Below are 10,287 nucleotides of genomic sequence, written 5' to 3'. Positions count from 1 at the left end.
TCCTTCTTCCAGGAGAAATTAACCACTGCTCCATTCTGAAGATGGACAAAAGTGTGTTCCCTTCCATAAAACCAACAAAAGATTACAACTACTGAACAGTTGTCCCCCAGATGAATGGATCATCTGGCAGTAATTGCTGTCCCTGCACTGATGGAGCTTTTTAATCCCAGCAATGCTTCCTGCTCCCTCCAGAGAAGCCTTTGAGAAAGCTGCAGAGCTGGGTTTAGGGGCTGCAGCCCACATTTGCTGCCCCTGTGAGCAGGTGACCTCAGAGGTGCTTTGCCATGGAGTGTATTTCATGCCCAGTGGATGACAGTGGATGACAGCCTTTTTGTTCACACCCTCTGCATGCAGGCAGTGCCAGGCTGTCCAATCCCCTCTCTGGTGTCCTGCTACCATCAGGAGCTTCTGGGCCTTTGATGGCCAAGCTATGCCTGGGATGTCCCAGCACTTCACCCGCATTAGATGCCACTGGACTCTGCTGCCCTCAGAGCTGGAAATGCTCTCAGATGGATCCACCTGGGTGTTCTTGGCCTGAGAGGGATTTGGGGGACAGCACAGTCTGATTTATAGCCAGCTTGGAACAAACGACTTTAAACTGAAAAATTATTTGGACCAAGAGAGTTTTGGAACAGTGTCGGGTGACATGGGGATTATTTGACTTGCTTCAACAAGTTAAGGAAAGGAACTGGCACAAAAGTTGTCTAGAGAAGCAGATTTCTGATGTACCTTCCTGTGGGGAGGTGAGCAGCTCCTGCCATGCCTGAGGGGACCCTGACCTGACTGCTTCAGGGCTGCAGGAGGGACCTGCCGTCCCTACCCCTGCAGAGCTCTGCTGACAGGCAGGGTACAGACACCTTGCCAAGGCGGAGGGCTCAGGGGCACCCACAGGCTGTCAACTTCCACAGTGTATCCGTGTGTGTGCCTGAGCTCCTGGGGAGGGCTGGAGCACCGATTATTCTGCCCTCAGTGAGGAGAGGAAAGGCACACACACACAGAGAAAGCTGACATGGAAACCTGCTAAGCAGCCTTGTCTTGAGTCTCATGTCCTGGAAATGGCTTCCAGCTGGAGAGCAGAGGGAAAGGCACTAGCATGACCACATCAGTGTGCCACTGTGGTATTTGAATTAAGCTCTTTATCACACAGCAGCTGTGGGACACAAGAACATGTGCACAAAGACTCTCAGGTATCAGGGGCAGCCACTGATGCTCTGCCTGTGTGTTTGGGCTCCAGAGTAGGGATGGGAATACATGGATACCCTGGAGGTATCACAAGTTCAAACATTCCCGATAGCTGCGCTGCATGTGGGGGATTCTGGTGTCTCCATGTGCGACATGGTAGGACCTTGGAAACATGGGAAGCACAGAATGTGATTCCTGGGCTGTACACATTTCAAATGTATTTGTATTGTGTACATTTCTAATTGCCACTAACAAGACAGTCAATCCATATTTCCTCCCAAATCCATCTTCAGCATTTGCTTCTGCTTCTGATCTGCCCACCAATTGTGCCAGCAGAGTCATTTGTGCAACACAGGGTGAACAGGATCACTGTGCTTACTTGGATGACAAATAACCCACCTTTTTGCAAAGTCATTTTTCAGCTGTTTGGCTCAGCAGTCATGAAGCTGCTTGTGCCAGTACAGCACAGGTGGTAGCATGGTGGGTGGGCATGAAAGGGCAGGGAAAGGAGACGAGAGCAGTGGCTGATGAGAACTGTCTCCACATGAGGCTGCAGCTTTGTAGCAAGCAGCAATGAATCTCTGCCCCCTCATTCATGCAGCACATTCCTTTGCCCTCCTGGTACCCTGTTACATCATGGATCTGGAGCAACCATTTTGCAGCCACATTGTGAATTCAGGTACTTTTGGCCTCGCCTCTAAAAAAAAACCTCTGCAAAATACTTATTTTTAAACAGGATCAGCTTTTTAGTCACGATTCCCAGCACAGACGTAAGTCTCCCACTCAATTCAATGAGTGGTGTGACATAGCCTGGGCTGGAACAAGGGAAGTGCAATTTACAGCAGCTGCCGAGACTGCTTCATAGAGTAACACCATTGAGCACTCCAAGTCAGGACCAAAGTGGGATGTGTGGGTCCACAAAAGACTTCACAACAATAATCACAACATTCTTCAACACCCCCACATCCCTTTAAGCTTAGCAAGTGCAATCTGCTGAATGGCTAATGATGTAAGGCTTCTTAAAGGAGTCTGTGTTTCTTTTAAGATTGGTGTGATAAAAACAAAGGAAGCAGGAGATGTACATTGTCACACTTCATGATGGGGACTGAAGAGATAAGAATGGAATATTGTGGTCCCTGAACTTTATCTCAAAAATCAAGTTCTATAAATAATAAAGCTTAATAAATAAATTAATACAATAAATAAGGTTTAGCAAATAAATCTTGCCAGCTCCAAGCTGGACCTGCTGCTGACCAAGGCTGAGACAGGCACAGTAGTAACGCCTCTGTGATTACCTGTTTAAGAAGAAAAATGTTATTTTGCAGAAGCACTTGCAGCCAGAGAAGAGAGGAGCAAAAATATGTGAGAGGAACAGCTCTGCTGACACCAAGGTCAGTGAAGAAAGAGGGAGAGGAGGTGCTCCAGGTGCCAGCACTGAGACTCCCCTGCAGCTCGTGGTGCAGACCATGGTGATGCGGCTGTGCCCTTGCATCCATGGAGAATCAGAGAAGAGCTGATGCTATTTCCTCAGTGGGCCTAATCTGCTCACACTGCTGTGCCCTTTCAGTTAAGAAATAAATCCTCTTCTCCACTAGTAGGTGTACCATGATGATGAACTGCACCCTGGAGCCTCAGTCCCACCTGGGGAGCTCACCGCACTCTCCAGACAGAGCATTTTGCACAGCACCTGTGCCACTGGCCTGAAGGACACAAGTCATGACTAAATCATGAGATGGCAGCTTGAATTAAACATCAATTCACTTTCTTAAAGCCCATTAATAGCAAGCCATCTCCAATTGCAATAATTTGTGGTAATAAATGACAATTAATATCAGATTTGACTGGGAGAAAGATAATTTTCTATCTAAAATGAGGGACATGAAATGAATTATTATGCAGGTACTGCTCAAAGATATGATTTGGTTTGCTCATGGGGACCATCACAGGCTAGGCCAGTGCTATCTTCGGTCAGGACAGTTATGGGAGATCTTGACAAATGAAACATTCAGAGTCGCAGCTGCTGTGGATGGAGCCTATGGACTTTGCACTGACTGATGAAAAGTAATTTAAAACATGGATCTTAGGGCTTTCTTCAGCCAGAGTGTGAAACTCTGCAAGGACTGAGATTTTCTGGCTGCCTGGGAGAACATCCTGTCTCCATGGAGCATCTTTACATCCAAAGAGTTGCCTTAGATATTTCATTCCCCACTTGCTTTCATCTTACCTCAGGTACAACAAGGCCAGTAGGAGCTTTGCTTCAGACACCTTCATAACTACTTTTCCCTCTGGGCACAAGGAACTTAGTGCTGTTACCTTTTGTTTTTCTTCTTTTCTCCAAAAAGCTCCCACTCAGATCCCTCCTGAAGAATCTTACAGAAGTGGGGCTGTCACAAAAGATCCTCCTATGAGGATTAATGACTAATCTAAAGTGGTTAAAAGATGTGAAACAAAAGGTGAAAAAGATGAGATAGTTTTTCACAGTGAAGGAGATAACCACTGGAGAGCTGTGCTGGCCAAGATTTTCATAAGTGATTTGGACAAGGGGTGAATAGTGAGGCGACAATGTTTGCTGATGTTGCAAAATTGCCTGGGAGTAACAATGACAACTGGGTATGAAGAGCTGCAGATGGATTTTATGCTGTGCAGTGACTTTGAGGATAAAACAGGAGATGAAATCCAACACTGAAAAACGCCAAGTAATGTGCATGAGGGAAAACAATCCTAACTATGGATGCTCAGTGATGGGCTCTAAATTAGGTATTATCACCAGGGAAGAGATCTTTGAACAGCTCTCTGAAATAACAGCTCATTACTCAGTGGTGGTCAAGAAGGTAAATACAGTATCAGGAGTTATCAGGAAGCAAAGAGACAGCAAAACAGAAAACACCATTATGCTCTGGTATGGATGTACTCAGACCCTGGATATTCCATCAGTTCTGTCTCACTACCCTAAAAGCATGTGCTAGAGCTGAGAAATTATGAGATAAGGATATGAAAGCTATGGAATTACTTTTATGGGAAATGACTACAAATATGAGAACACTGAAATGTACAAAAAAAAAAAAAAAGAAAACGGATATTGATAAATTATTAATGAATCATTAATAAAGTTATTAATAACATTGAGAAAACAGAATGGCTATTTGCTGCTTCTCAAATAATAGGTTTTGAAAGGAACAGAAAAATACTTAAATTTGGCAATTGCCACAAGGTATGAGATATATAAAGGCACAGATGAGTTGTAAAAGGGATAAAATACAAATAGCATATGAAAAAATCAACCTCTATTAAAAAAAAAAAAAGAAGAAGGCAATGCAATTTTTAGCTCGAGAAACTAGAAGTACACATTTCCATAAATGGGAATGGATATGAAAGTACAAACATGTATATGAATGCACACAAACACAACTATTCCAAAGCCAAAAGGGCACCCCAAGGAAGAAACACCACGTACTCTGTCAGTACATCCTTCTGTAAACATCCACCCTGACCACTGTCAGGGGCCTCACTCTCCCAAGACTCAGTCCCATGTCCCTCCTGTTCCTTTCAGGATCGCTGTCAAGCACAGATGTCAAGCACTGTTCTCTGCCCTCGGGTCTCTCACTGGAATTGATTCTTCATATACAACTGCTTCCTGGGACACTGGCAGCTGTCTTGAGCTTTTAGCAAGAGAAGGTGCTTTTGTTTGTGACCATCTTTGTTCACACAACAGCATCTGTGCATTAATAAGAAGGGCGTGGTAAAAAAGAAAAAAATAATCCACAATTTATTCATTTGCTGATTACTCCTGCCAGAAGGAAAATAAATTGCAAAATCCTGAATTCTGCTGGGATCTGACAGGTAAGAACCTTGCTTTTCTGTCCTCACTTGGAAGCTTGTAGGACAAAATTAAGTCAATAAATACCATGTTTGCAGAGGAGCTCAGAACAAAGGATCTAGCAAACACCAGGAGGAGGGTCCAGGTCTCCTTGGACCTGCAAGGGCAGGATTGATGCATGCAAACAAATGTTTTAGTATATGTCACACTCTTGGCTTCTGTTATAGCCAAAGTGAGCATCCTGTTGCTCTTTTCCTTTTATGACACAAAATAAACCTTGTGACTGGGAGGTGCAGGCTGGCAGGAAAAACATGTGAGACTGCTCTAATGACACTGCACGTTCATTCCTTCCTCATGACTCAATGGACAGGTCTGGAAAAGGTGAGCCTAAAAAAGGACACCGCATTTCCATACTGTTGAGAAATGAATAATGCATTGGAAAGCAAGTATCAGCATCATTTCTCTTCTAATCAGTATCTGATGGTTTGACCCGGGCTGGGTGCCAGGTGTCCACCAAAGCTGCTCTGTCATCACCCTTCTCAGCTGGGAAGGGGAGAGAAAATACAACAAAAGACTTATGGGTCGAGATAAGGGCAGGGAGAGATCACTCACTAGTGACTGTCACAGGCAAAACAGGCTCAGCTGGGGGAGGGGGAATAATTTATCACCAATCAAGCCAGAGTAGGATAAGAAGAAATAAACACAAATCTTCAAACACCTTCCCCTGACCCCTCCCTTCTTCCTGGGCCTAACCTTACTCCTGATATTCTCTACCTTCCCCCCCGCACCCCGCAGGTGGCTCAGGGAGCTGGGGAATGGGAGCTGCAGTCAATTCACGTTGTCTCTGCTACTGCTTCCTCCCCAGTGGGAGCACTCCTCCAGCTCTTCCCCTGCTCCAGTGTAGGATCCCTCTCACAGCAGACAGCTCTCCATGAACTCCTCCAATGTGAGTCCTTGCCATAAACTGTAGTCCTTCACAAACTGCTCCAGCAGTTTTTGCACCACAGGGTGCAATCCTTCAGGAACAGGCTGCTCCAGCACGGGTCCCCTGTGGGGTCACAGCTCCTGCCAACAAACCTGCTGCAGTACAGACTTCCCACAGGTCACAGCCTTCTCTGGGACACCCACCTGCTCAGGCGTGAGGCCCTCCATGGGCTGCAGGTGATCTCTGCTCCACAAGTCTTCACAACTGGCTGCAGGGGAATCTTTTCTCTGGTGCCTGGAGCACCTTCTACCTTTCCCTCTTCACTGGCCTTGGTGTCTGCAGAGCTTTTTCTCTTCTCTGATTGCTATTTACTTCTGCCTAACATCTTTTTTTCTCTCTTCTTAACTGTGTTATCTATCCCAGAGGCACTGCTGCCATCACTGATGGGTATCAGGTCTGTCTTGGAGCTGGCTGGCATTGGCTCTGATGGACATTGGAGAAGCTTCTGCCAGCTTCTCATAGACCACTCCTGTGGGCCCCCACTACCACAACCTCGCCATGCAAACCCAACACAGTAGCATGAAGCACATTACAAATTAACCACTTTCCCCAGACACTTGGTGAATTAAGTAGCTCTAGGCTGGGCCCCTGTCAGGGTGGACCATGCCATATGCATTTAGAAAATTGCCCATACATTTAGGAAAGTGAAATTCACCCATTAATTAGTCCTGTCAGCATTTTCCCTGGAAACTGTCATTAGCACATTGAGCTAATTACTACTACTAACAGCACTAGTGGGTGTGTGTATGTGCAGGGTGGGGAGGAGGAAAGGTTATTCTAACTAAATAAGGGAAAGGACACCTCATTCTTTTTACATTAAATTCAGAATAACATCAGAATGAGATAAACCTGCTATTTTATTTACCTTCCATACCGGAATCTTTGCTTGTAGGTGGAAAAAAATATTCAAAGCATGGCAGAAATCTTCTGAAGATCATAAACCAGAAGGAACAAGAGTCTTCTAGTTATCCTACATAACTCTGTGATGTTAAGTGTATTTTGACCTAAGAAAAGGAAACTGAATTTATGAACTTGTTTCAATACTACAGCAATGCTACTCAGGTCCTTTTCTACACATATCCTTGCTCAGGATATTTTCATACTTCCTTGTGTGAAGAACCTGGCTGGATAGGAGGACTTGAACATACCACAAAGCTATCTTGATCTGTCCAGTTCCTCCTGAGAGGTGAGCCAGGGGTGAATGTGGCAAGGCCTTGGTGTGACAGAACCAATTAGCAGCATTAACATGAACCTTTTTCATTGAGGTGTGCACTAGAAGATTTTCTTTGTGTGTCCCACAGGTTAGGAGCAGCTGTGCAGTCAGGGAACTGTGGCTCAGTTGATGGACAAACTTTTTTGATGCCATGGCAGCCATGTATCCCTATGATGAAGGTCACTGTATGAACGTCAAGAGAAGCACAGTGAAAACTCCTTGGGGAGCCTGCTGGCTAACCCAACAAGGCAACAAGTGAGAGGGGAAATGGCAGTGTAGAGAAATGAAATTACTTTTAAAGGTCTTGGGGTAAGAGGAGGCAAACACTAAATCCAGGAATCTTAACTTCTCATTGAGTTGGTGTCATGGTTTTGTCTGGGACAGAACTAATTTCCTTAGTAGCTGGTACAACCCTGTGTTTCAGATTCAATGTGAGAATAATGGTGGTAACACAGTGATGTTTTGGTTGTTGCTAAGTAGTGTTTACCCTAAGTCAAGGATTTCTCAGCTGCACAAGAAGCCAGGGGAGAGCACGGCTAGGAGAGCTGACCTGAACAGGCCAAGGGGTTATTCCATCCCATGAAGCATTATGCTCAGTATATTAACTGGGGAGTGTTGGCTGGGAGTGGGGTTGACTGCAGCTCAGGGACAGGTTGGGCATCAGCCAGTGGGTGGTGAGCAGTTTTGTTCATCAGTGTGGATCACTTGTGTTTCTTGGGTTTTGTCACCCTCTCTCCCTCTCTTTTCTATTATTAATAGAACTAGCATTATCATTGTATTTTATTTTGTTTCAATTATTAAACTGTTCTTATCTCAGCCCACGAGTTCTATTTTCTTTTCTTTCCTCACTCCTCTCCCCATCCCACAGGTGAAGAGTGTGTGTGTGTGGGAAGGGGAGAGGGTGTGTGTGAAGTGAGCGAGCAGGTGCGTGGTGCTTAGCTGCCAGCTGGGGTTAAATCACAACAGCCACCTTGCCAGCACACCCAGTTGCCCACCCTAAGCACCTCACAATTTTTTTCCTTTTTTAGAAATTCACCTTATGCTGCACGTGGATACAAAGGAAAAAGAATTTTAACAACTCCTTTCCATCACGCTCTTGTGGCGTAAGTGCAAGTACAGCTGTAACTGCCAGCATTGCCCACAACTCTTCCACATGGACAGCCCTCCACCTGCAGAATGGGAGCAGTTGGGAGGGGAATGGCAATAGTCAGATCATTCACAGCAAAATACAGCTGGCAGATGGACACATTATCCAGCTGACAGGCCCAGAACATGCATAGGGAGACCAAAGGAATACCCACACACGTGGGCTTTCCAGAGTCACATAACAAAAGAGGGTGGGATCTGAAAGCATTTGGTAAAAGTGAATGTTTAGCGACCCAAATGTCAGAACTGATGTGTGTGCTGGGAACGATGTCAAGCTCCACAGGCCTGCATCCTCAAGAGAGAGAAATAACTGCTAGTCACACTATCCATGGATTACACAAGTGTCAGAATTGAGGATCCTCTCTTCTCAAGACACTGCAGAGCACAGCACACATTTGTGAGAGACTGTATAAGGTCGCTGTAAAAAACATTCACCCGAATTAAACATCATTTGCTTTTACTAATTTCACTGTAGTACAGTCCTTGTAACTATAACTATTCAAAGCTCTAAGCAAAGATTTGTGCAGGTACATGCCAGTGAGCCCCTCAGCAGTCCCAGCTCTTCAGCACTCTCTTGCATACATAACTTTTCTCAAGCTTTTTATGCCTTCAAAGTCAGTAAGACAGTCTCTATGTGTAAAGCAATTCTAACACACAGAATCAGACCTTAAGTAATGCTTTGTTAGCCCAAAAGCATTTTCTATTTAATAAAGACTAGCAAAAAGTGTTTCTTTCTCAATGAAACAAAAATATTTTAAATGAAATCGGGTCTCTGACATCAAATAGGGAACTGGATTACTTAAACTTGCTAGGATTTTCACTTGCATTTCCTTGCCTTCTAATACTGGCAAATATCAGCTGTATTCCTCTAGCAACAAATTGATTCTCCTGTGGCTAAAATAATTGTATAAATACAGTTGCTAATCTTTCAACTCCTTTCAGCTGATTAATATCAAGTTGTAGAGACAGTGAGTTCAGCTTGTACTTGTGTAATAATATCTATTAACTTCTGCCCCCAATCTCTATGTGAAGATACTCCAGTAGAGAAGTAACATGAAATAAGCACAAGGTGAAAAACAATTCTGGTGTTGAAAAATGAAAAGAAAAAATTAAGGAAGAACTTGATCTGCGTCATTCATGCCAGATGGCTGCTTATTTAAGTAATCAAGTTAAGCAAAATGTATTTAGGACTATCTTGTTTAATTTGATTATTTAACTGAATAAACTGCCTGTAAGGCAGTGGGGTTTTGCACATATAATCAGGTCACATTCTACTCTGGTACATATTTGCAGATTTTGATATGGTTAGTTCATAATTTCTCTATGTAGCCAAACTGTTTTGCTTGCATGAGGAATGTTTTAGATCAGATGAGAATTACTCCGAGGCACCAACTGATATTATGTTAATGCCTAGCAGATTAATGCTGCAGCAAATTTGCATATAATGAACACAGATCACAACCCTTTGCTGAAGTGCACATCCCTATGTGCCTGGCCCAGATAATGGGCCCTTTTCCTATCAACAGGGAACCGGGAAGGGAGGAGAAGCAGGTTCTTTAATTCCTCTTTTATGCATTCAACAAAACTACCACCATAACTGCAGAGGTATCAAGTAGTTACTGCTACAGGAGTGATTATGCAAATGACATTATGCAACTCCAGTGACTGAACTAACACCACCCTAGGACTCTACATTTGTTCAGTCTACAGCAGATATTTCCAACCCATATAGTCTTCAACAAAGACAAGTGCTTATATGGTCAATAAACAATGATATTCTGCCCTTTTTCCTGGCAAACTTTGTAAGCAGTTATTATCTAGGGGGTTGTCCAAAATTTTTCCACTGAAACTGTTTTTATGGAAAACTTCAAGTTAAAAAACTGAATAGCTTTTTTTTTTTTTTTATACTGAAAGGATGCGTCCTGTCTGTGGAAAATTGTCCCC

The sequence above is a fragment of the Vidua macroura genome, chromosome 2 (assembly GCF_024509145.1).
Source record: "Vidua macroura isolate BioBank_ID:100142 chromosome 2, ASM2450914v1, whole genome shotgun sequence".
In the NCBI taxonomy this organism is placed as follows: domain Eukaryota; kingdom Metazoa; phylum Chordata; class Aves; order Passeriformes; family Viduidae; genus Vidua; species Vidua macroura.
This window is presented reverse-complemented; position numbering follows the sequence as displayed.